The sequence below is a fragment of the Giraffa tippelskirchi genome, chromosome 13 (assembly GCF_054371585.1).
Source record: "Giraffa tippelskirchi isolate mGirTip1 chromosome 13, T2T-mGirTip1v1.2.pri, whole genome shotgun sequence".
Classification (NCBI taxonomy): domain Eukaryota; kingdom Metazoa; phylum Chordata; class Mammalia; order Artiodactyla; family Giraffidae; genus Giraffa; species Giraffa tippelskirchi.
The window spans coordinates 18,777,943-18,805,012 of NC_137287.1; the positions used below are offsets into that span (position 1 = coordinate 18,777,943).

General features: G+C 42.1%; 1 protein-coding gene and 1 pseudogene across 1 annotated transcript in view; both read right to left on the minus strand.

Moving 5' to 3' along the window:
• The window catches only part of HS3ST4 (heparan sulfate-glucosamine 3-sulfotransferase 4), a 475,623-nt gene that overhangs the window by 434,904 nt on the left and 13,649 nt on the right, over positions 1 to 27,070 (minus strand). The gene's annotated exons all lie outside the window — the stretch shown is intronic.
• On the minus strand, positions 1,282 to 1,400 carry LOC145533643 (5S ribosomal RNA; annotated as a pseudogene).

Below are 27,070 nucleotides of genomic sequence, written 5' to 3' on the forward strand. Positions count from 1 at the left end.
ACAAGAAGAAAACATGCCAAGGAACTGTTCTAATGTCAAATCTCTTACTGTTGGGGCTCAAAGTAGCAACAGGAAAGAAAATACCAGGTATACAAGGGCCTCAAAAGACAAAGAAAAAGATAAAAATCAGAGGCGGCCGGTGCAACACCCAGGGCATCATTGAAGACTCCAGCATGCAGTCATCTATTGAGATTGCTTTGTCTAACTGTTTCCCCAGCATAATGACTAACCTCCGCCTTTGAGAAATCCCAACTATTCCCTTTTGATGAAAACACTCCACTTCAGAAATAAAACTTTCAGAAGTGATCTGGGAGAGACTAAAACAGACTATAGCATTGAATAATGCCTTTTTTTGTGGTCAAACAAGAGAATCAAATGGATTGCTGCCTATTTCTGTGCCATGAAGGCAATCCACATCCACATCAAAGGCTCTGGCAAAGCTGAGGGGATGCACTCCAAGCCTGGTCCCGATGCTGGAAATTCAGCCCTCCATTCATACTCTTAACCCTTCTCAATTCATTGAAGACCACTTCAAGCAAAAATCATTTGAAAGAAATTACCTCTGTGTATTACACCATGACCAGTGAAAGATGTCCCACCCGAGACTCGATGGTCCCGAAGCAATAAAATTTTTGCTGAAGTGCAAGATGTAATAACTCAGGGAAAAGAAGTCCCCATGACAACAAGGAGGGGAAGGAAATGAGTGAGAATCTGAGGCTTCAAGTCTCTCACAATACAAGACACCAGCACTTTGTACTTGGAAATCTGTCTTTGGGATTGAAATCGCAAAAAGTAACTTCCTCTCTATCGCTTTTCTGCCTGCCCAGGTGGTATTGTTAAACCAAACTACACTTCATCTAAAGAGGATGAGAATCCGGGCTCCAGGACAGAACTTGCATCTATTCTATGCTTTCTGCATCTCTTGAATCAAAATGATGCACGTGAGTTATGGATCTGATAGCAAGACCAGTATTTCAGAGGGCTCAATATCCAAACATGTGGAAGTTGTGGGCAGTGGAGAAAACCACAGGCTTTCACACCATGAGATGTCTGGGACATATTCCAAACACTGTGTCCCATTTCTTTTTAAGTTTATATTATTTTTATTTTATCACAATAATTTTTAAAGGAGGGAGAGGCATGGTCCTAGAAATAAAAACAGTAATAGTTTCAGAGTTGACACATTTCAATTATACTTGATCTCTTCTGTAATCCATATAATCTGAAGGAGCATTGGCAATTAATGAGTCAAAGTTTTATGCAATAGTTTGCTTTTTAAAAAGCCCACAGCACTCAGTATTCCCAGGTGGTCTCCCACCCAAGTACTAACCAGGCCTCACTCTTCTTAGTTTCCAAGATCAGACAAGATCAGGCATGTTCCGTGTAGTATGGCTGTAGATAGCAATGATTTGCTTTTAGAATAGGTGCACTTTTTCCTTGGTAGCTCAGTGATAAAGAATCCGCCTGCAATTTAGGAGATGTGGTTTGATCGCTGGATCAGAAAGATCCCCTGGAGAAGGAAATGGCAACCCACTCCAGTATTCTTGCCTGCGAAACTCCATGGACAGAGGAGGCTGACGGGCTACAGTCCATTGGGTCACAAAGAGACAGACACAACTGAGGAACTAAACCACCACTACTGTAGTTGATTTACAATATTGTGTTAGTTTTAGGTATACAGCAAATGTGTTAAGATATATATATATACATATATATGTGTATATGTGTGTGTGTGTGTATATATATATATATATATATATATATGTATAAAATATATATCAGTTCAGCTGCTCAGTCATGTCCGACTCTTTGTGACCCCCTGGACTGCAGCATTACAGGCCTCCCTGTCTATCGGCAACTCCCAGAGCTTATTCAAACTCATGTCTATTGAGTCGGTGATGCCATCCAACCATCTCATCCTCTGTCATCCCCTTCTCCTCCGGCCTTCAATCTTTCCCAGCATCAGGGTCTTTTCAAATGAGTCAGCTCTTCTCATCAGGTGGCCAAAGTATTGGAGTTTCAGCTTCAGCATCAGTCCTTCCAATGAACACTCAGGACTGATCTTCTTTAGGATGGACTGGTTGGATCTCCTTGCAGTCCAAGGGACTCTTCAAGAGGGACTCTTCAATGGACTTCTCCAACACCACAGTTAAAAAGCATCAATTCTTCGGCGCTCAGCTTTCTTTACAGTCCAACTCTCACATCCATACATGACTACTGGAAAAACCATAGCCTTGACTAGACGGACCTTTGTCAGCAAACTAATGTCTCTGCTTTTTAATACACTATCTAGGCTGGTCATAACTTTCCTGCCAAGGAGTAAGCGTCTTTTAATTTCATGGCTGCAGTCACCATCTGCAGTGATCTTGGAGCCCCCCAAAAATAAAGTCTGCCACTGTTTCCACTGTTTCCCCATCTATTTGCCATGAAGTGATGGGACTGGATGACATGACATGTCATATATATATATACATACGTGTGTGTGTGTGTATTCTTTTCCAGGTTATTTTCCACTATAGGTTATTATAAGATATTGAAAATAGTTCCCTGTGCTATACAGTATATGCTTGTTGTTAATCTATTTTATATATAGTGGTATGTATCTATTAATCCCAAACTCCTAGTTCATCCCTCCTCCCCCCACTTTCCCTTTGGTAACCATAAGTCTTTTTTTTCTATGTCTGTGAGTCCACTTTCGTTTTGTAAATAAGTTCACTTGTATTATTTTTCAGATTCCACCTATATGTGACATCATATTAATATATTTATCTTTCTCTGTGTTTCATTTCTTTTTCAGGAGAAGAGCCCAGGAAAAAACTCCTAATTTCCCTACTGAATTCTTTGGTTTGATGCTCCCAGCTTGGCTCCTTGGTCATGCCCCGTCTCTCCAGTCCTGTGGATTTTCATGATCCCCCAAAATCCACAGTACTAAAACATTTTAAGGTTTTAGCTATCATTGCTCAGAAACAGGAGACACAAACACTGAAGATTCTTCTGGAATGTTGATTTGTATAGCCACTTTCCCACTGAGTCTCTGAGTCCTTATTTCTAAGGGGTTGTCGCCGTGGGCCTCCCAGTTCTGCACAGCCCAGAGATCTTCTTTTTTTATAAGCTTTATTCAGATACAGCTAATACACAAAACTGCACACATTCAACATATGCATCTTAATGTTAGTTACTGTTAGTGTGTGCAGTCAGTCATGTCTGACTCTTTGCCACCCCATGGACTGGGGCCCAGTCCAGGCTCCTCTGTCCATGGGATTCTCTAGGCAGGAATACTGGAGTGGGTTGCCATTTCCTCCTACAGGGGATCTTCCCAAACCAGGGATCGAACCTACGTCTCCTGTGGCTCCTGCATTGGCAGGCGGACTCTTTACCTTTTTTTCTTTTTTGGCCAGGCCATGTGGTGTGCAGGATATCTTAGTTCCCCAACCAGGGATGGAACCCATGCCCCCTGCAGGGGAAGCTAGGAGTCTTAACCACTGGACCACCAGGGAAGTCCCTGCCCCAGAGACCTTCTCAGTTCGCACGAACACCTTGTAAACAGGAGGCCTCTCTTCCAAGAACATAATAAAAACAAGAAGCAGCTTTCAATTAACCAGGATCTACCAAGGGACAGCAATGGGGTAGGGACTTGATATAATTTTGGCTCAGATGGTAAAGTGTCTGCCTACAATGCGGGAGACCCAGGTTAGATCCCTAGGTCAGGAAGGTCCCCTGGAGAAGGAAATGGCAACCCACTCCAGTACTTTTGCCTGGAAAATCCCATGGACGGAGGAACCTGGTAGGCTACAGTCCACGGGGTTGCAAAGAGTCAGACATGACTGAACCCAATCAACAGTCCTATGGCAAAAGTACTATTCTTTTCACTTTGTAAGATCAAAAATTAAAGTTCAGAGAAGCCAAGCAACTAGCCCAAGGTCACACAGCTGGGACTAGGCAACCCTGAGATTTTAGCCTAGGTCAGAATGATGCTAAAACTTGACTATAAATCTACTGGGGGGGGGAGAAGAGGGTGGGGTGTATGGAGAAAGTAACATGGAAACATACATTTTAAAGAAAAATCTGCTGAAAACCCAATCAGAATAAAAGAGTAGTTAAATTCAGGTGATAAATGGTATAAAATGTATAACACACATTCCCAAGGTCTTCACATGAAGCCAGACCTCCTCCCTCTAAGCTCACCCCAGTATTTCCACAAGGTCTATAACACTAAAGTCATAAATACTGACTTTATCCTTTTAAAGCATGTGCCTCGGTGTCTGGGTATGCACATGTGCTTTTTGTCAGTTTCAGTTTTCCATAAAACACTTGAATGATCAGCAACCCCAGAAGCAGATCATAATTCTAGTCATGAAGTGTACCAACTGGCATAATTCAGCTTTGAAAAGACTCCCTCTAAATGGATTAAGTCTGACTGAATGACGCAGGTTCTCCCTGGGTGTCCTTAAGGTGGTAGCGGATAGGCATTCGGAGAAATGGTGTTAATTCCTTCCAAGTGTCTACTTGTACCCCCAATAGATTTCCACCACCCTGGGAGGACTCAGCTCAAAATTCTCAAGGGAAGAAAGGATGGGGGTGGGATAGAGTGAGAAGTTGGGGTTAGGAGGTTCAGACTGGATAAACAACAAGGTCCCACTGTTTAGCACAAGGAACTATGTTCCATATTCTCTGATGAACCATAACAGAAAAGAATATGAAAAGGAATATATATATATATGTATGTATAACTGAATCACTCTGCTGCATAGCAGAAATTAACACACAACATTTCAATAAAATAAACTTTAAAAAATTTTTCAATCAGAAACAACGCAGTATCAATATTAGACAATCGAGGTGTTTTGTTTTTCTGATAAACATTTTTGTAAAATATCTTAGAGACTTGCTAATCTTTACTTTTTTCCATTATCTATTTTGATTGAAGTAATACACTCACAGGATGGTGCACAGTGTCCAGGATTTACACTAAACACTTCTCTGCAGCCTGTTTTTTCTCATCAACCATAGATCTTGGAGACTGTTCCATGCCTGTTATGTATCCCTTCTGCGGATAAGCCGTAACTTACCCAATCAGTGTCCTACTGTGTACACTTAGGTGGTTTTCAATCTATTGCGATAATAAAAATAAAACAACTTGTACATGCCTTTTTGCTGGACAGCTATTCCTCTGAATGGAACACAGAGTGGTGTTGCTCTCAGTGAGGGCATATACCTGTCCTTACAGAGATGCTACGATCCAACTCAAAAGTAAGGACGACAAAGAAATATAACTAGACCAAGGGAAAGCAGGAACACGTGCAATGAAGTCTGTCCTGAAGATTGCATGACACATGGTTACTGCATCTATATTCTTTCTGAGAGAATCAGAGGGCCCATGGCCAAGGACAATGGGAAGGTCTACAGAGGGTAAAGAGCACTCTGCAATGTTTAAAATACACACTTCTTTTCAGAGGCACACAAGAGAAACTACATACTAAACCTCACCTGCAGAACACACTGCACGGGACATTAACATATACAATTTGGACACAATAGCAATCTTTAGTCATAGAGCAGACCTTGATCACTGCCAAAAACATTTCTCCCCTCACTGTTGAATGCTCTGTGAATTTCATCTGTGATTGAGATTCTAAGTGAACTCAAAGAATTTCATTTTTACGGGTGAGGGCAGGGAGAACCGGCCATCCCCAGACACAGCTGGCGAGAGTGTAAATATTCATATAAGCTTCCTGGAGAGAAATTCAGCAACGTGTTAAAATCATGCTCACTCGCTCACCTTTTGACCCAGTAATTATATGCCCATGTATGCCCTGGAACTTGTCCTCAGAAAGTGTGTGTGTGTACGTGTGTTTTCTGTACCATTTGCTCACTGCAATGTTGTAGGACCAGGGAAACACTGGAAGCAGGTGAATGGAATGTCTGCCTGTAGGACATCAGTTAAATACATTATGATACACTCATACCATACAATGAACACTGCTACTGCTAAGTCGCTTCAGTTGTGTCCGACTCTGCGCGACCCCATAAACGGCAGCCCAACAGGCTCCCCCGTCCCTGGGATTCTCCAGGCAAGAACACTGGAGTGGGTTGCCATTTCCTTCTCCAATGCACGAAAGTGAAAAGTGAAAGTGAAGTCGCTCAGTCGTCTCCGACTCCGAGCGACCCCATGGACTGCAGCCCACCAGGCTCCTCCATCCATGGGGTTTTCCAGGCAAGAGTACTGGAGTAGGGTGCCATTGCCTTCTCCGACAATGAACACTACACAGCCAATAAAATTCACGCGGTAAAGAAGTAGTTTGCAAACTGTGGGTCACAAATCCCTAATGAGGCATGAAACCAGTTTTTGTGGGCCATGGACAGCTTTTTAAAAAATATTCATTTATTTGGTTGTGTTGGGTCTTAGTTGTAGCACATAGGCTCAGTAGCTGCAGCACACAGGCTTAGCTGCTCCGGAGCATATGGAATCTTAGCTCCCTGACCAAGGATTGAACTTGCATCCCCTACATTGCAAGGCAGGTTCTTAACCACTGGACAACCAGGGAAGTCCTCTCATGCACAGATTTTTGAATAGAAGAATATCAGAGTGCACCACACAAAGTGTTGTTATGGTTTTATGAATTTTTTGAAATGCATGTGTGTTTATTCTAGGTCATTATATGAAATGTATCTCTTACTGCAGGCAACCCAGGGATTGAACCCAGTTCTCCCGCATTGCGGGAGGATTCTTCACCAGATGAGCCAGCAGGGAAGCCCACTGCAGAATACAGTAAAAACAAAATTGAAAACCACTCTAGTAACAGAATTTTCTAGCATGAAAATATGTCAACATTCTATATTTAAGTGGGGAAAAATAAGCTAAAAATTATAGAGGATAATCCCAAATTTGACAAAATACCAACAATCAAATATATATGCATGTATGTGCACAGAAAATAAACATCCTCTGAATAGTAGTATTATGAGTGAAGGGAATTTTTCTCTGTTTTCCCTGCATGCTTTTGATATTTTCTGAATTTCCTATAATGAACAATTATTATGTTAATATGCAGGAAAAAACAGGCTATTTTCAAGTGAGGTTTTGGTAAGTAAGTTAAGTGTTCTAAGATGCTCCTAAAAATGAGTCAATGGTAACAATAAATGAAGGAGGTCACTTGGCAACCATTCCATCCTGTGACATCCTCCTATAAAAAATCCTTTCAGAAATGCTACATGCCAAAGCATTGGGGCAAGCAGCATGGTCCTATGAGAAGGCTCACAGGAAAAATAAAATGATAGTAGTTTAGAAATTAAAGCATTCTGTATTAAAGTATACACATAAGTGTTGTTTCTTTAAAAAAAAAAAAAGGAAGGAAGGAAGGGAGGGGGAAAAGGAAATAAATAGAAAGGAAGAATGAGAAGGAAAGAAAGCATCAAAAATACATAGTTGATATCTTAAAAAAGAGAGAGAAAGAGATAGAAAAAGGTTATCTTTAATATATAGTCGCAAAAATTTGGACAGAACTTTCACTTTATTTTTTTTAAATAAATTTATTTATTTTAGTTGGGGGCTAATTACTTTACAATGTTGTAGTGGTTTTTGCCATACATTGACATGAATCAGCCATGGGTTTACATGTGTTCCCCATCCTGAACCCCCCTCCCACATCCCTCCCCATCCCATCCCTCTGGGTCATCCCATTGCCCCAGCCCTGAGCATTTGTCTCATGCATCGAACCTGGAATAGTGTTCTGTTTCACATATAATATACATGTTTCAATGCTATTCTCTCAGAACATCCCACCCTCACCTTCTCCCTCAGAGTCCACAAGACTGTTCTATGCATCTGTGTCTCTTATTCTGTCTCGCATATAGGGTTATCGTTACCATCTTTCAAATTCCATATATATGCATTAGTATACTGTATTGGTGTTTTTCTTTCTGGCTTACTTCACTCTGTATAATGGGCTCCAGTTTCATCCATCTCAGTAGAACTGATTCAAATGTATTCTTTTTAATGGCTGAGTAATAGTCCATTGTGTATATGTACCACAGCTTCCTTATCCATTCGTCTGCTGATGGACATCTAGGTTGCTTCCATGTCCTGGCTATTGTAAACAGTGCTGCGATGAACATTAGGGTACACGCGTCTCTTTCAATTCTTGTTTCCTCGGTGTGTATGCCCAGCAGTGGGATTGCTGGGTCGTATGGCAGTTCTATTCCCAGTTTCACTTTATAACTAGAGGTTTCAGCCACCAAATATCCTTCTGAGGTTAATAAATTTTAATATGTCCAAGAACTCAATAAACCCTTTGTTTTAATTTATAATGAGGCAATGAAGTGGCCAATGACCTGACCTCTCTTCGAACCAGATGAGGAATTTGATAGTCAGTGCTAACTCAGGTTCAGGTGATGACTTCACTGTTAGGAAAACATAGTTACATGGAAAAAAAGTGTGGGGAAGGGGTTTTAGTATGGAAGCATAATCACTAGTGATGCCATTTAAAATCTCCTGCTTCACCTCAGTGGTACCCCCGTCAGGCACGTGGCTGATGACACTGCCAAATATGAAACAAGAAAAAGGCAGCTTTTCTGTATGAATTCCATTTCTTCATTTTCCAAATCTTTCTCAAGTGGAGCTGCGACCCTGAACTCATAATGATTTTCTTCTGTTGGGAGAAACGATGGCAGTGCTGGGATTTCTATTTAAGTAGGTGATGTAGAGGTTTACTCTGCTTGGAAGAGAATCCTTGCTGATGGAAATGACTGGCGATAGGACTTAAAGCCATCCTTCCACATATAAGTGATATTCTACCATATTTTGTTTTCTCTTTCTGACTTATATGTAGAATCTAGAAAAATGGTAGAGGTGAACTTATTTGCCAAGGAGAAATAGAGACACAGATGTAGAGAACAAACTTATGGATACCAAGGCGGAATGGGGAGGTGGGATGAGGTGGGAGATTGAGACTGACATATATACACTACTGCATATAAAAGAGATAACTTATGAGAACCTACTGTGTAGCATAGGGAACTCTAGTCAGGGCTCTGTGGTGACCTCAATGGCAAAGGAATCTTAAAAAGAGGGGATATATGTATACATATAACTGCTTCACTTTGCTGTACAGCAGAAACTAATACAACATTGTTAAGCCACTATTCTCTAATAAAACATTTTTTTAAAGCCACCCTTCCTAATGACACTCAAATGAGATGTGAATAACCAGATATGAAGAACAATGTGCTAACTCTGGAAGAGTGAAATCACTTGTAGGTTGAAGGAAAAAAAAGCATTTCAATCTCACTAATTCTATTTTGGGAACAAGAGGTACAAAACTGTTAGACAGACGGACAAACCCATCCTTTTGGATGCTACTGTGAAAATTTGGAGCCAAATTCAAGTTGATTACAAATGATTTTCAAAGAATGTATCAGTCAAATTTATACCACTCTTTTCAAATCTTGTGATTTACTTGTGTTTTCCCAGCAATTTGCAAAGCACTAGGGAGAGCAGACAGTTATAAAGCAATTATCCAATATTAGACAAATACAGCTGCTTGATTTTTTAGTGGAATCCAGTAAGGATTCGAGAAAAGAAACATAGATGCCTACGGAGAACAACTGGTATTTAAAAAAAAAAACAAACACCAAAGGTACCTGGATTCATTTGTCTATACTGACAAATAACTGACTTCTCATTTTTAAAAATGTCCACATTATCCACTTTGCTTTATTGTATTTCTTTTCCAGAGCTCTGCATGTGTATCTCATTTAATCCTTGTAACTAACCTATAAAGTACATACTATTAATATCCCTGTTTTACAGATGAGGAAACTGACTCGCAAACCAGTTCAGTAATTCATTCAAGGTCACACAGCTCATATTCACAGCCAAGCTGTTGGCTCCAAAGCACATGTTACCTGACTGCTCCATATTTCCAAGGCAATCTAAACACCTGGCACCTTAATTCTTTCTCCCTAAAACCACTTTAAATCACTTGTTAAAATACTGTGACCTTTCCCAAGTCACTGTATATCCACATGCCCTTGCTGGGTATTGTCTGAGAAACCAAGGTAATTTCCCAGAAGGCCAGCTTCATTCCTCATGAGCTGAAAAGCAAAGCAAAATGAACCCAAAGAAAAGGAACACGAGGCATCCATTGGGCATTCTGTGAACTGGACATAAACAAAATGGTTTTAATAAAGGACTGGCAAGTAAAAATATATATCATCACCTGGTACCTTGGTAGACCAGATAACCCTCCTCATAGAGTCTCAGAGGTATGAAGATGTACTTTATATCCTGGCTTTTGTACTCTCCAAGAGCTGACAGAGGTCTGCAAGTTTTAATAAAGACAATTTGCATTGTAGGGTGCACAAGGTAGCAGGCTAATTTTAGGGTGGAGTTAGTTGGTTAGCTTTATTCTCTGAAAAATCCGGTTATGTCAGCCCACTCCCTGGAGAAATTTCCCAGACAGTTATCTAATAAACTTGAATTTCCCAAAAAAGCTACACACCACCAAAACACAATGCTGACAACAAAGAGCCTTTTCTTAGCAAGGAAGAAAACTGGGTGCATTAAGGCAATCTGGTCAGACAAGAAGAAGAAGACATATAAGGGCTCCCCAACAGGCCTTCCTCCCAGCCTGACGTTTCTTGTCAAGAGAAGGAAAACTTGCACTGTAAATATGCATTTGAATCATAAAACAAATCCACCCAGTACTTCTGCAGAGAACGAGAAAAAAAAAAAAAGAGGCTCCAGGACAAATGTCTAAGTAAAAATTATAAAATGTTTTTAACCCCTCTCACCTCTCTTCACAATGCCCTCCCTCCTTTTCTTCCACTCGCCTCTTGCACTGAGGAGTATGTGTACTTTACACAGAATGTCAGCTGTAATTCAACAGCATCACTGTGAACATGGAGGAGGCAGTGGCCAGAAACAGGCTCTTCAGGGTTGTCTGCAGCAAAAGACACTGACTGGCTCTGATTTTCAAGGCAGTGGTCAACTGCACACGGTCAACCCATGTGTAAGCACAGAAATTTGTTCCTGAGTCAGGTGAGATGGGAATGCTAATTCATTTGGATGAGATTTGTGAAAAATATTCCTTTCAGTGAAAGAAGGGTATATCTCACTGCTATGCAGACATGTGCTATTGGGGTGGGGGGTGCATAAAAAGACTAAGGCTAGCTCAAATAAGGTAGTTAGCCCAAATAAGGTAGTTAGCCCAAATAAGGTAGTTCTTCAAGGCAACCCTCAATTAAGAATATAAGGGTGCCTCAGGGATCACCACGGTTAGATTGCGGTTACAGTTCCCAAGCCCCAGTCTGTAGTAATCCACACTGAAGTCACATTTAAAGACAAGAATAGCATCATTTCACCATCAGATGTGTATCTATCACATCTTCTCTCTCCTCCAAGCCTCTGCATACTGTTCCCTATGCCCAAAACATTTCGCTCACTACTAGCCCTTAGCTTAAATGTCTAACCCCTACAGGTCCCTTACTTCTCAGCTTAAGAGTCATTTCCCTTGTTTTACCTTCAAATGTGCCTGACAGACAGCAGTGATGAACAGATTTTTTAGAATAAATGAACAGGGCCCATTTGTGGCCAGTGGGTGTAAAGAAAATATACTAGGTTCTTCTGGAAGGAATTTTCTCCTTAATGAAAGGCAGGAGCTGTCTGGAGAAATAGCCTTTTTGACACTTTTCCTCCCTCCCATCTTTGCAAACTCTCAGGCGAGAACACCTAAAGCTGCGGCCGTCTTCAGATCATGCTGTAACAACGCATAGTTCAAAATCCAACAGGCTAACACGGCAGCGTGGAAGGACATAAACAGCCTGAACCCTTTGTAAGCCTGGTGAACTGCTGACTCTATCCTGGGACCGTCCCCTTGGATTTTTTACTAAGTGAAATCTAAATATCCTAAGTCACTGTTCATTAGAAATTTTCTCACTTACAGACAAAAGCACCCAGACTGACACATTCTGCACTTATTAACCTAAATTGTGACTGGCATTTGCTTGTCTGTCTTCCCACCTAGACTATGAGGTCCAGAAGGATGAAAGTGTCTCACTGTTTACCATTTCCCCAGCATCTACAGCACTTGGCAAAGAACCAGTTGCCTTAAACATTCGTTAAACGAGAGACTCATTTTCCTCACACCCGCCTCCCCTGTTCCCAAGAAGTAACACTCAATGCCGACCCATTTCTATCTTTCTGAACCTTTAGAGATATCTTTGATGTTGGATCTGGCATCTCTTAGCTCTCAGAATGCTATGACACATCTTAAAAAGTCAACTTTTCTTCAAGCTTTAGAGTAAGTCAAACAGATATTTTTCAGACTTCAGTTTAGAAAATGTCTTAGTGACATTCAACATAGTAGATCAGGCCTTCCTTTTTAAAACCCTTAGTGCCATAAAACTGCATTTGCTTTCTTTTTATTGAAGCAACATTGACTTACAGACTGGAAGAAAATATTTGCAAATGGTAAAATGGACAAGAGGTTAATATCCAAAATAGACAAGCAGCTCATACAGTTCAATATAAAATAAAAAATCCCCCCAAATGGGCAGAAGACCTGAATAGACATTTTTCCAAAGAAGACATATGAATGGCTAACAAGCACATGAAAAGACACTCCATATCACTAATTATTACAGAAATGCAAATCAAAACATTAGTGAGATATCACCTCATACTGTCAAATGGCTATCATGAAAAAATCTACAAACAATGAATGTTGGCAAGGACATGGAGAAAAGGAAACACTTGTATACTGTTGGTTGGAATATGAATTGGTGCAGCCACCATGGAAGATAGTATGAAAGTTCCTCCAAGCACTAAAAATAAAACTACTATATGATTCAACCATTCTGCTCCTGGGTATATATACAAAAACCACAGAAACAGTAATTCAAAACATACATCCCAATGTTCACAGCAGTACTATTTACAATTGCCAAGATACGGATGCCTTTGCTTTCCTATTGTTCTCTTACACTTTTCTTTCTTTTACAAGTTCATCTTTATTTATTCTGCACCAAACTTCTAAGCCTTCCTTTCTAGCTACCATACTTACACAATCTTCATTGACCATGGTTTCAACTTTCACCTTTATGTTGATAACTCCCGAAGTTATATCTCCTAGCCCTGCCCTCTCCTTTGAGCTCAAGCTACATGTATCGAACTCCAATTTGATATTTATGTATAGATGTCTCATAGAGAGATCAACTCTCCAAACCTCTAATAGGTTACAGCTCTTAGTAAATGTTCAAACTGCACTCCCTTTGTTACAGTCTTTTACAGTACTGGATACTTTTTACAGTACTGGATACCATTCTTTCATAGTACTCATCCTGCTCATAATTTTAACTTTTTTGAATATTTATTTATTTGGCTGCGCTGAGTCTTAGTTGCAGCACACAGGATCTTCAGTCCTCATTGCCGCCTGTAGGACCTTTAGTTGTGGCATGCAAACTCTTACTTGTACTGCAGCATGTGGTATCTAGTTCCCTGGCCAGGAATCGAACCCGGACCCCCTTCACTGGGAGTCACTGAAATACCAGGAAGTCCCTTGTCATTTTAATTTTATTTACTTTGATTGATTATACCTTTCTTCTCCACTGGAAGACAAGTGCCCAGGCCCAGGAATCGACTGCTTTTGCTTACCTTTGTGTCTCCAGCCCCAAGCACAGTACCTGGTGCACTGAGAGGCAATCAATACGGGATGAGAAATGCCTGGAACCATTTCCGGAAAGCACACAGATTAAAAGGAGAGACAGTGGAGTCAAACAAGTTAAAATCTTGGGCCCACAAAAAGACAGGGTGTGTCACCGTAGACATATCATTTAGAGTCTTTCTTTAAGTTTCAATTTCCTCATCAGTAAAATGTGGACAATAATAAGGATTCATAAGACGATCTCCCTAAAACACTTAAAACAATGCCTGCAATGCAGAAGGCAGACATATCCATTACTATGAAGTTTATCCAAGAACAATTAAAACCCAAGATAGCATGGCTAAAGCAATACAGAAGGGTATCTCTCTCTTATCCAGAGGTTTCCATCAGGCTCCTCCAGTCCTCCCGCTTCTTCATCCTCAAGATGATGCTCTCCCCACGAGGGGCCAAATTTCTGCTCAATTTCAACTCTTACATTCACCTTCTCATCCACAGCAAAGAGCACCCTTGTAAGGACCTTCCTCTGAAGTCATACCCAGGATCTGCTCTTAAATCCCACCAGCACGAACTTAACCTTGTCAGCCACATCAAGCAGAAGGAAGGCCAGGAAATGTAGTTTTTATTTCAGATTGTCACATGCCCAGCAAAAACTGAGAGACGAATAGCAGTCTCTTTTACAGCTAGACAGTAAAAGGAAAATTCTTACACAGAAATTGGGCATTTTATGTCAAGGAGGGCCTCCATAAAAGATGATGTGGATGAATGAGATTGTGGAAGCACCCTCCATGGAAACACATCTGGTCACAGTTAATGGGCACATAAATGCATTTGTTGGATTTTAATGAAAACCACCACCACCGTCCCATTATGTGAACCTTCTAAATCCCTGGGCCCCAGGCTCCAGTGGAAGTATCCAGTTCTGGTCTTACCCAGAAAGAATCTTTCCGAGGTCCATCCCATTGTCACTCATATAATGCCTGTCTTGAGATTTGCTCTCTGAGTGATGCACAATGCTAACAGGTGCCTAACTGGACTTCTCAGGGGGCACTGGGACAGTATTTTGCCCACAGAACTCCCCCCACACCTGCCCAGGGCAGGTCACCAACAGCAGGATGGTGGCTTTGCTTACCTGCCACGCTGAGGGCTCCCCCACCTGTCACTAACTACCACCTAGAAAATCTAGTCTTGCTTTACAGCTAAAGCAATCCTGTCACTCCACTTAAATTCGCTTGGGAAAAGTTTAAAAAAAGGAATCTTTGCTCTCCCTGTGAATCCTCAAGACTGAGAGAGAAAAAAAAGATTCTGCCACAGTTCAAAGGGAGAAAGGAAGTATTTACTTTTCCCCCCTTGCACACAGAAGGGAAAGGAGCATTGATAATTATTTTGATAATGGAAACTAAACTCTAAATAAGATCATCCAAGAAGAATAACCATATTCAAACTGCCTATTTTCTTTCTTCTCATGGAAATGGTACATGGAATCACCATCCTTACTATTAAAAGCTTTTTATCAAGATGCCTGGGGCACAAAGGGGGCTGATTTTTACTAAATCTGTAACATGACTTGGGGACGACATGGAGGTCTCTCCCAAGAACTTAGAAATAAGATCACCATCTGACAGCTTATCAAAATATATCAAAGCGTATCAAAATTTTAAAAGTACATCCTCTTATTTTCTCTACAGACACACACATTCAGAGACAGAAGGGTATCCTTCACAGCCTTGTTTGTAAAAGCAAAGGGTGGAAGGAAGTGACAGAGATGTTCACAGAGAGTGGAGAGGTTAATTATATATCATCATATAACCCCACTGAGAACACACAATGTCAAAATTACCAAATAGCGAACTCAACCTCTGTAGAGTGTCGTGGAAGGGTGTTCACAATCCAGTGAGAATGCCAGTGCAAATGCAGGCTATGAAGCCAAAAGGTCTGACTTAATCGTTTCCTAGCTCTGTGACTGTAAGTTACTCAAGATCTCTAAGCCAGAAGATGTCCATCTGAAAAATGGGATAATAAGAGGACCACCTCACAGGGTCCCGTAAGGATGAAATACAACAGTTAGCCTAGTAGATGGTGAGCTGCCATGGGGTAACTGTTAACTCACTACAGATTTGTGGCAGCCCTAGTAGTATTAAGGATATGTCATCAGTGTCATCAGACTTTATCAGTCTCCACATCTTCCTCTATACTGTGTGACTCACTCAAAGAGAAGTAAACACAGTCATCAGTAAGCAATGGTTCCTATCTGGGAATGAAGCTGGCATTGCAGAAAGCAAGATGTGAGCGCTGGGGAAAAGAAAAGCCTTTGGCTTTATTTTCATTTATGTGTTAGTGTTTTTTTCTTCTAAAAACCAGTTCATGTTACATTTATCATAAAGTTTTTTTTTTCAAGATCGACCTCTAAGAATTAAACTTTAATTGCATCTCTTAGTGGATGCAAGCAGAGATATGTGAAGTCCCCAGGTAGAAGTTTCTGAGTCTCAGGACCTGATGTAACGGGACTGAAAATAGTCACATATTTAAAGAAAGGATGTGACTACTTATGGGCTGGAGGTGGGGATGGCACTGAGTCCTAGTAGTTTAGGAAGAATAGGGACAGCAGAAGTGGCAGGATACCCAAGCAGCTCACAGGGGAGAGGAAGCCCTTAGACTCACGTTTGCAAATGTGTCCTCCAGGCTCTTCACTTCACTGGATTGAACTGTATCCCCAGCCCAGATTCATGTGTTGAAATCCTAACCCCTGAAACTCCAGAATATGACCCTATTTGGAAATAGGTCTTTCTTTTTGTAAAAAAAATATTTATTTGGTTGTATCGGGTCTTAGCTGCATCATGCGGCATCTTTCGCTGCAGCGGACAGACTCTTCAGTTAGCACACGGACTCTCTAGTTAGGGCGTGAAGGCTTAGAGGCCCTGAGGCATGTGGGATCTCCGTTCCCTGACCAGGGACGGAAGCCAAGTCCCCTGCATTGCAAGGCAGATTCTTAGCCAATGGACCCCCAGGGGAATCCCAGAGATAGCATCTTTCAAGAGATAATTAAGGCAAAATGGGGTCATTAGGGTGAGTCCTAATCCAATATATCTAATGTCCTTATAAGAAAAGGAAATCTGGACACAGACCCACGGAGGGAAGACCATGTGAAAACACAGGGAAGAGAAGACAACCGTCTACAAGGCAGAGAGAGAGGCCTGAGAAGAAACCCACCCTGCTGACACCTCGATCTTGGACTTCTAGGCTCCAGCGCCGTGAGAAAGCCCATTTCTGTTGTTTAAGCCCCTCAGTGTGTGGTATTTTCCTACGGCAGACCTGGCAAACTAATACACTCTGTTAGTGATTCTTTTTCCATACATGAATATTACATTTTCTATGTGCAAATCCATCCATCTTTCCCTTTATGGATTCTGGGTTGTCATTTTCTTTTTTAAATCTTGATTTAAAAGGACCCTGCCACCTCCACATTATGAAGATATATCCACACCACTTTCTTATCATTTTTGTCATTGCTACCATTGCTACTGTTGCCCTGTGGTACCTCTTTTGTGTCGTTCTTTATCTGAAATATATTTCTTGGGTGTGGTCAGGCCCTAACTTTGGGGTGGCCCATCGCCTATATTACTTTTGTGCTCATAAAACTGCTGTAACTATTATCGAAGTGGATTTTGGGCACAGGAAGACATTCATGATACACACTTAGGTGAAAAGAGGAAATAATATTTAAAAAACACACGTTTGAAGTGTGTTTTTATACTTTGTGTTTATATACTTTGTGTTTATATACTTTGCAAGTACTGTAAAATGTATGAAAAACAGACATTAAATTATTAGCCACGGTTATTTCTGGGTGATAGGTTTTTTGTGCTTTCAGTACTTTCTAACTGACTTTACCAAAATAATATTAATTTAAGTGAAACCCTACCGTGTCTCAGATTGCCTTTTCTTATAAGGACACTAGCCATATTGGATTAAGGTTCACCCTAATGACCCCAATTTGCCTTAATTACCTCTTGAAAAGACCCTATCTTCAAATAGGGTCATATTCTGAGATCTTAGGGGTTTCAACATATGAATTGGTGGGGGGGGGCAACTATGACCATAATATAGAATTTGATAGTGAGACCCTGGGATTCAGACCAACTCATGATTGGATCAGGGTATGACCTCGGGCAAGTTATTTCACTTCCCCTACCTTAGCTTCCTCATGTGTAAAATGGGTATAAGAACAGGTGGTCACAGGGTGGTCATGCAGTCTGTTGTTTGGGAAGGGAGTGTTTTTGGTGGGAATAACACCCATTCGGTCAATGGCACTGTAACGTCCCTTCCAACTTCAAAGAAAGGCAAAGCTCCAGGAACAGCAGATGTCTCTCATCAGGAGGAGAGGAAATTCCATAGGCGTGGTCCCTAAGGTGTGGGCAGTGGGACAAGACGTAAAGCTGGAATTGAGAGAGCGGCGGTGACATATATATACTACCGTGTGCAAAATAGATAACTAGTGGGAGGCTGCTATATAACACAGGGAGCCCAGCCCGGTGCTCTGGGAAGACCTAGAGGGGAGGGATGGGAGCAGGGGGGTGGGGGGAGAGGTTCAAGATGGAGGGGATATATACATACACGATTACGACTGATTCGAGTTGTTGTGCAGCAGAAACCATCACAACGTTGTACAGGAATATTCCTCGAATTACAAACTAAATTAAAAAAATAAGATAAATACATGAAATAAAATATTTCCCTTAAAAAGAGAAATATTAATAAAGCTGGGCTCCAGGAGGAGCAAGGATTAGGAAGGTCTTCTACTTCCACGCCAGCCACCCTGCACTTTTATAAAGACTAGGAGTGTTCATGTCACAGAGATTTATAACAAGGGGTGACGTGATTACTAAAATTCCAGCCTAAGTACTGTTCATGAAAACATCTTCCCAAAGGCAGCTGGGAACCCGGTGGCAGGGGGGACTTTCTTCATCAGGATCAAGAACGTGACCACAATGTTCCTGAGCAAAACAGCCTCTGCCACCGGCCCCTCCCTGAAGAGACATCCGGTAACCAGAGCAGCAGGTGGGAAATATCCCTAAGCAAAATGCAGGCAAAGAGATGCCTTTCCTTCCTCACACAGCTTTGATTTTTTTTTTTTTTTCCCTTCCCTTGCTTTTTAAAAAAATACACCACCCGGGGCAAATCTCATACCTCTGCTGCCCCGGGGAAGGGGTAGCTGAGTCACTGGGTGTCTGAAGCTGCCAGCTCACAGCAGGGCCTGGAAAATCAATACCTCTCTCTGAAGTTATCCCAAGTGCTGAGACCTTTAAACCAAACTCCAGCAGGCAGACACTATCAACAGTCTTTCATGGTATCAGGAGATGCGGGTTTATTTTCCCAAACAGCCTTGAAATGCGACAACCGGAGCTGTTCTCTGAGATGCAGACATAGGGAATTCAACAGCGGAAGTGGCTTCCAACTCTGTCTGCCGACAGGAATGAGAGACAGCTGGACTGTGGATGGAACACTCTCTCGGTATCACAGTCTTCTGGCCAAAAGAGCATGCCCTAAATGCCTATGTTGGCATCCTGATCACATCGCTAATGACGTGTGTATCTTAGGGTATCATTCTTCACCTCTCTGTGCCTTAGTGTTCACCTAATATCAGGCACCCTAGCTGGACAGGGATTGCTGTGAGGATTAAATATGAGCGACGTGCAGGCACTGGGGTTTTCTTTTAACCCTATAAGCACTCCAAGGAAGTTAACAGTTGTTACTAAAGAACACATAATATGCAAAAGCACAACTGCCAGAAAGGAGAAATCACCAAGGTTCATTTCCCACCTAATCTATTCGTTTTGAAATTCTGCCTTTTTCCGAACTAAGAATTTCGAAGAGGTCATTCAGACTCTCAAATCACAAGAAATCTGGACTCTTCCAGAGCTGAGAACCTGGACCTTCTGAAAACAAGGGTTCAAATACACAGGCCTAACAGAGGCGGGACGGTCAGCAAATATCTTTATGGCTCTTTCTAATTCATCCATCTGGTTTACCTCCAGCAGCGTGTGTTAGTTGCTGTTGTGTCTGACTCTTTGCAACCCCATGGACTATAGCCTGCCAGGCTCCTCTGTCCATGGGATTCTCCAGGCAACAACCAGCAGGCAAACCCTTACAGGGAAGTGTTCTGTGGCTTTCTTGGCTGAGTGGGGGTGTGAATAAGGAAAGAGCTAGACTTTCATCCCACAGATGCTAGAAGAGGGACCCTAAAGGAAAACATTACTTTGCGCTACCAAAAAATCCCAGACAATACACAAGGTACCTATTTTTAAACAAAACATTGAGACACTAGATTTGACCCAAAAAGTTTTTCACTAAAATGTAGGTTTATTTTCATAAGTCTTACAAAAGCGTAAAAAATTAAATCGCACTTAATTCTCTAACATCAGCCTTACCTTAACTGCAAAGAGGAAAAATGACACAGAATCAGGGTTGTTCTAGAAATTCTGGGCTATCTAGTTGTTACATGAAGGCTGATGAAATGCCAAATCATTTCTCCCTCTCAACTTGAAGGGAATCTGGGCAGGAAGACTTCATGTGATGAAACGATTTCACTTGCTATTTGAAGAATTTTCATGTAAGATATACAATCCCTTTAAATTTTTCCAGGCAGCTGCTAGGGGTTGCTAAGGAAATGATAGAAATAGAAAATATGCTAAATAAATAATTAGTGATTTCTGAGGAGCAGGTTCCTATCTTTTTCAGGCTGTCACACATCACAGGTACCAACACTGGACAAGTGTCCTATCTTGCCTTCCCTCCTTCTCTCTCTTCTCCCCTTCCTTCTTTTCTATGTTAAAGTAGATAACATAGATAACCAATAAGGATCCCCTTATAACCTAGGGAACTCTACTCAATACTCTGTAATGGCCTCTACAGAAAATGAATCTAAAATAAAGTGGATATATGTATAACTGCTTCACTTTGCTGAAACTAACAAAACACTGCAAGTCAACTATATTCCAATAAAAATTATTTTTAAAAAGAGCAGTGGAATCTTCAAGCAGTGAGCCACAGAGGGAGCTTTGGAGTCATGCTGTGCCCACCTTGGTGGAAAGACACAGATGAGGACCCAGGCCCCCCAACCCCACACAAGTCAGCGGAACGCTCGCCGTATCTGTTTTATTCTGTTGTGCTTCAGCAAAAGATTATGTCTGAACAGAAGAATCTTGAAACAGACATCTGTTGTTTTGGCACCAGCATCCATTTCCTTTCCTTGATAACCGTATCCTGGTTCTGCTTTGGGAAAATGCCCGCATCTCATCCTCCATGTCCCCAGGAGAAGCAGCCCGCCTCTGCTCCAAAGAGGCATGTACCTCAAACCTCACACCCCCTCTGGCAACAAGGGCTGGTTGCAGGATGTCTATGTGCCCCGTAAGAGGCAATGAGGCATCAGCAAACTCTTCTGGGACAAAGATGGTGCATTTTCCTACTGCATTTGGAGTGAGAAGACTGGGCTGGCACCCACTGCCATCCACAAAGGGACAGATTTTCAGAAAGCAACCAGCCACCTCAGAGGCAGTGGAATCCAAAAATGAGCCATCTGCTGGGACTTCCCTGGCAGTTAAAACTCCGAGCTTCCACTTCAGGGGGCACGGGTTTGATCCCTGGTCAGGGAACTAAGATCCCACGTGCTGCACAGCACAGCCAAGAATTTTTTTTTAATTCAAAAATGACAGATTTGCTGACATTGTTTAAGCCTGACTTAGGCCATTCCTGGGCTTCCCTGGTGGCTCAGATGATAAAGTATCTGCCTGCAATGCTGGAGACCTGAGTTCAATCCCTGGGTCAGAAAGATCTCCTGGAGAAGGGAACAGCTACACACTCCAGTATTCTGGCCTGAAGAATTCCATGGGCAGAGGAACCTAGTGGGCTACACTCCATGGGGCCACAAAGAGTGGGACACAACTGAGCAACTTTCACTTTCACTTTCCAGTATTCTTGCCTGGAGAATTTCATGGACAGAGAAGCCTGGCAGGAATCAGTCCATGGAGTCCCAAAGAGTTGGACATAACTAAGCTACTAACACTTTCACTTTCACCTTTTTAGGCCATTCCCACCCAGGACTTTTCAAACATATAAGCCGTTAAATTCCTTTTTGGTTCATGCTTGGTTCAGATACTATGTGGAATTTCTGCATATTATAACCAGGAGAATCCTAACCAACAGAGTTCCACAGCTACACTTCTAACCACTGGGAAAGATTTTCTTTAAATATGCTCTAACATATTATGATGGGGGCAATTTCTTCCTCCTGGTGGAGGAGAGGAAAAGAGATAGAAAGAGACATAATCCCAAGAAATCTAGGAGCATCAAGGAGTTGAAGGTAAACTAATAGAAGACTCTCACACAGTAATTCATACATGAATGAGAACCAGTGAGTACCAAAAAAAACTCATATTTTATTCTAAATAAGAAAATCAGTGGTTCTGGGTAAGGTTATGGGGTTTTTGTTGGCTGAGATCACCATGCAATTTTCAGAGCCTAAATGGGTAGTAATCTATTTAATACCTGGCATATACATTATTATAATAATTTCTAACATTAAATGTCTTAAATATTTATGGAAACATGGAATGTTCATTTTGTTTGTCCATATTCAGATATTCATAGCTAATAAGGAAAGAAAAATGCCACCTGGCAATATACTCTTTGTATCCAAAAACAAATCTTAAAAATTGGCTAAGAAGTGGGTAGAGAAAAAAGATAGCCAACTGTGTTTGAGTTTGTTTGTTTTAAACATTCTCTAAACATCTGTTTTGTCCGTTTATTGTTTACTGAATGTGAGCCTTTTATAAAGTCTCTTATTTTGCAGGGGCAAAATACATGGGATTAGCCCTCATTGGAAGCAACCTGAAGTCACTCAAACATCTTTTAACTCAGGAAAAGCCTTGCTTTGAGATCAGTCTGTGTCACATGACCACCACCTAGTGGCTGTGTACTTAAATAGCAGGAATAGCTGACAGTTCCATAAACGTCTTTTAAACCAACCCCAGCACTGTCCTGGTCTTTTTTTTTTTTTTTTTTTTGGTCATGCTCATTTTGATCAGAACTAGATCTTCACTCCAGGATGGCAAAATTAAAAACCAGGAAATTAAGAAACCAGACTCAATGGACATGAGTTTGAGCAAACCCCGGGAGATAGTGAAGGACAGGGAAGCTTGGTGTACTGCAATTCATGGGGTCGTGAAGAGTCGGACAGGACTTAGCGACTAAACAACAGCAAGAAAACAGAAATCTGGGCAGGATCAAAATAACTATGGAATTAAGAAAATATTAATGGTGACACTGTTTTATCAGCACTTTCCAATGATTGGAGCTCTTACCACTAGGAGTGTACAAAATAAGTCCAGGTGAAAAGTGAAAGTGAAATTTGCTCAGGCATGTCTGACTCTTTGCGACCCCATGGACTATACAGTCCATGGAATTCTCCAGGCCAGAAGAGCAGAGTGGGTAGCCATTCCCTTCTCCAGGTATCTTCCCAACCCAGGGACTGAACCAGGGTCTCCTGCATGGCAGACTCTTTGTCAGTTGAGCTACCAGGGAAGCCCTGGTAAGCCCAGGTAGTACAAGAAAAGGTCATATTGAGGAGGGAGAGTTGAGCAGAGGCCCAAATGAAGAGCAGATGCAAACTAGGCTGTATCTAAGGAAGAAGCATTACAGGTGGAAGAGGCAACAAGTGCAAAGGCTCCATGACAGGCCACTTTTGGCTTCTTGCAGCACATACAAAGCGAGCAGATTAGTGTGATTCAGGCAAAGAAGCAAAGACAAGAAGACACTTGACTGTGGGTAAAGAGGTGGGCAGGGATCGGGTTCTTTAGGGCTTTATAAATCATGACCAGGACTTAGAATTTTCTTTTAGGTTGATAAAAAGCCACTGGAAAATGTGAAGTAGGAGAGTGATGTGGTCTGCTTTATGTCCTAAAAGTATCACTTACTCTAGTCAATGTGAAGAGCAGACTACAGAGGTCAAGGGCATTAGCAGAGGGACTTCCCTGTGGTCCAGTGGTTAAGAATCCACCTTGCAATGCAGGGGAAACAGGTTCGATCCCTGGTCGGGAAACTAAGATCCCACATGCTGAGGGTCAGATAAGCCCCAAAGCCATCATACTGAAGCCCACACACCCCAGAGCCCGTGCTCTGCAACCAGAGAAACCACCACAATAATAAGCCCACACATCACAACCAGAGAGGAGCCCCTGCTCGCCACAACTAGAGAAAGCCTGTGCACAGCAACGAAAAGCCCATGAGCCAAAAATAAATGAATTACTTAACTTTAAAAAAGTGTTAGCAATACAGTATATTAACACATGTATATGGAATTTAGAAAGATGGTAATGACGACCCCTGTGTGCAAGACAGCAAAAGAGACACAGATATAAAGAACAGACTTTTAGACTCTGTGGAAGAAGGCAAGGGTGGGATGATTTGAGAGAATAGCATTGAAATGTGTATGTTACCATATGTGAAAGAGATGACCAGTCCAAGTTCGATCCATGAAACAGGGCACTCAAAGCCGGTGCACTGGGACGACCCAGAGGGATGGGATGGGGAGGGAGGTAGGAGGGGGGTTTGGGACAGGGGATACATGTACACCCATGGCTGATTCATGTCAATGTTTGGCAAAAACCACCACAATATTGTAAAGTAATCAGCCTCCATCTAAAATTAATTAATTAATTTAAAAAAATAAAAAAGAGTGTTAATAGAAACAAGGCTAGAAGTCTACTGGGCAAGAGATGTGTGTGGTACCAAGGCAGATTGATAGATATGTAGGTAGGTAGACAGCTACCTAAGTATACAAACACAGATGTATGTACATATATCTTCATCTGATCAAACACATTTATCATAATGACATAGTCTTTACAAATATAGAAGAAAATTATTATTTTTAATATAAAAAATCAATATAAGTAAGTATGTTTTTATGGTAAAAAAAACTTAAGACTGATGTTTAGAAAATATCAAATTCTTAATAGAATTAGAAAATCAGGTAAATTTTATGTGTCCTTCTGAAATATCCTGTGATCTCCTAAAATAGTTCTATGTTCCATGCAAAAAGCATTGCATGTGTGCTAAGCTGCTTCAGTTGTGTCTGACTCTGCAATTCTGTGGACTGCAACCTGCCAGGTTCCTCTGTTATGGGATTCTCCAGGCAAGAATCCTGGAGTAGGTTGCCATTTCCTCCTCCAGGGGATCCTCCCGACCCAGGGATCGAACCCATGTCTCTTACATCTCCTGCGTTGACAGGAGGCAGGGGGAAAGGTTCTTTACCACTAGTGCCACCTAGGAAGCCCAGCAAAAAGCATTATGCCCACTCAATTTATTTCATCCTTCCAACTGGATTCCCTTCTGGATGGAAGATAATAAAAAGAGGTCAAGTATGACCACATCCTTGTGTTAGTTACTTTAGCAGATACTTCAGCAGATGACCCCAGACTCATTCTCCCCTCTTTCTTGGACACAGAGACATTCATATCATTCCTAGAATCCCCTGCAGTTCGATGTGGTCCTGTAGTGGAATTCTCACCAAGAGAAAGAGCAGAAGTCAGGAGTGTCACTTCCTCCACTTGCTTAAAAGGAAATTACTTCCTGCACTTTGCCCTCTTTGCCGGACTGTTCACTGGAAGGTAAATGGGGTAGAGTTTCAGCTCTGAACATAGGAGAAAAATCCTTTAAGGCAGGGGTTCCCAGTCAACCACAGGCAATTTTGCTCCCCAGGGACACCTGGCAATGTTTGGAGGTATTTTTGGCTGTTCAGATGGTGGGGGACGGGGGTGAGGAGTTAACCACTGGCAACCGAGAAGGGTAGCAGTCAGAGGGGTTGAGAAACATCCTACAATGCATAGAACAGCCACAAAGACATTCCTGATCCCAAATGTCACAGTGCTGAAAGTTGAAAAGGTTTACTATAATGCAACCTTCTTCAAACTTCGTGCAAAATAATTCCCCAAGTGTCCTCTTAAAACGTAAATTCTGGGGCTTCTCTGATGGTCCAGGGAGTAAGAATCTACCTGGCGATGCAAGGGACACAGGTTCGATCCCTGATCCAGGAGGATCCCACATGCCTCGGAGGAACTAAGCCCAAGCGAAACAACTACTGAGATCCAGCTCTAGAGCCCGAGAGCCACAACTACTGAGCCCACGCACTACAACTACTGAAGCCCACGTGCCTAGAGCCCCAAGCTCTGCAAAAAGAGAAGCCACGGCAGTGAGAAGCCTGTGTACCACGACAAAGAGTAGCCGCCCACTCCCTGCACCTAGAGAAAGCTGCGGGCAGTAATGAAGACCCAGCACAGCCAAAAACAGATATATAAATCTTTTCAAAAATTGTAAATTCTGCTTCAGAAAGCTTGGGATGGGATCTGGGGTTGTGCATTTCAAACAAGTTCCCCAGGGGATGGCAGAGCAACCAGATGGAAAGAATGGAACTTGAGTCTCTGATTGGTCTTCCTGAGCACAGTCACCCCAGCAGTCCAGACTGGAGTACCCAGGGAGTGCTGCTGCTCAAACATACACACCCACACACCTGAACTCACAGTTTTCAGCTTGTGTTCCTTCTGAGAGGCTGGTCTCAGGCAGCACTGATTGCTACAAGCTTTGAATATTGACATTTCAATTTGAATATTGAATATTCAATTGGAATACTGAATTTCAGAGAAAAAATCATCTATCTTATGTAAAGCCACTACAGGTTGGGGTCCCTTTGTTGCAACAGTTCAGTTTTTCCCCTAACTAGTACAGTGCGTGTATGCATGTTCAGCTGTGTCTGACTCTTTGTGACCCCTCGGACTGCAGCCCGCCAGGTTCTTCTGTCCACGGAACTCTCCAGGCAAGAATACTGGAGTGAGTTGCCATTTCCTTCTCCAAGGGATGTTCCTAACCGAGGGATAGAACCTGAGTCTCCTGCACTGGCAGGCAGATTCATTACTACTCCACCACCTGGGAAGCCCAACTAGCACAGTGACCATCTGCAAATAGCCAATGGTGACATCTATGCTGCTGTCTGGCAAGACACCTCAAGAGCCCCAGAGGTGATAATTTCCAGAAAAAGAGGAAAAGGAAAGGGATGAAAAGAAACAAGGTGGTGGCTTCTAGAGAGCTCTGGGAAGAGTGTTTTGCTGCTGTAACAAACGACCCCAAACTAACTGGTGGCACATGCTGGAAGTCTGAAATGGATCCCCATGGGCTACAATCGAAGTGTCAAGAGGGCTGTATCCCTTCTGGACCTTCCAAGGAAGAATCCATTTCCTGGCCTTTGTTGTAGCTTCTGGAAGCGGCCTGAATTCCTTGGCTCCTGGCCCCTTCTATCTTCAAAGCCAGCAACAGAGGGCTGAGTCCCTCCTGCGCTGCCATCGCTCTAAATCTCTCTCTTC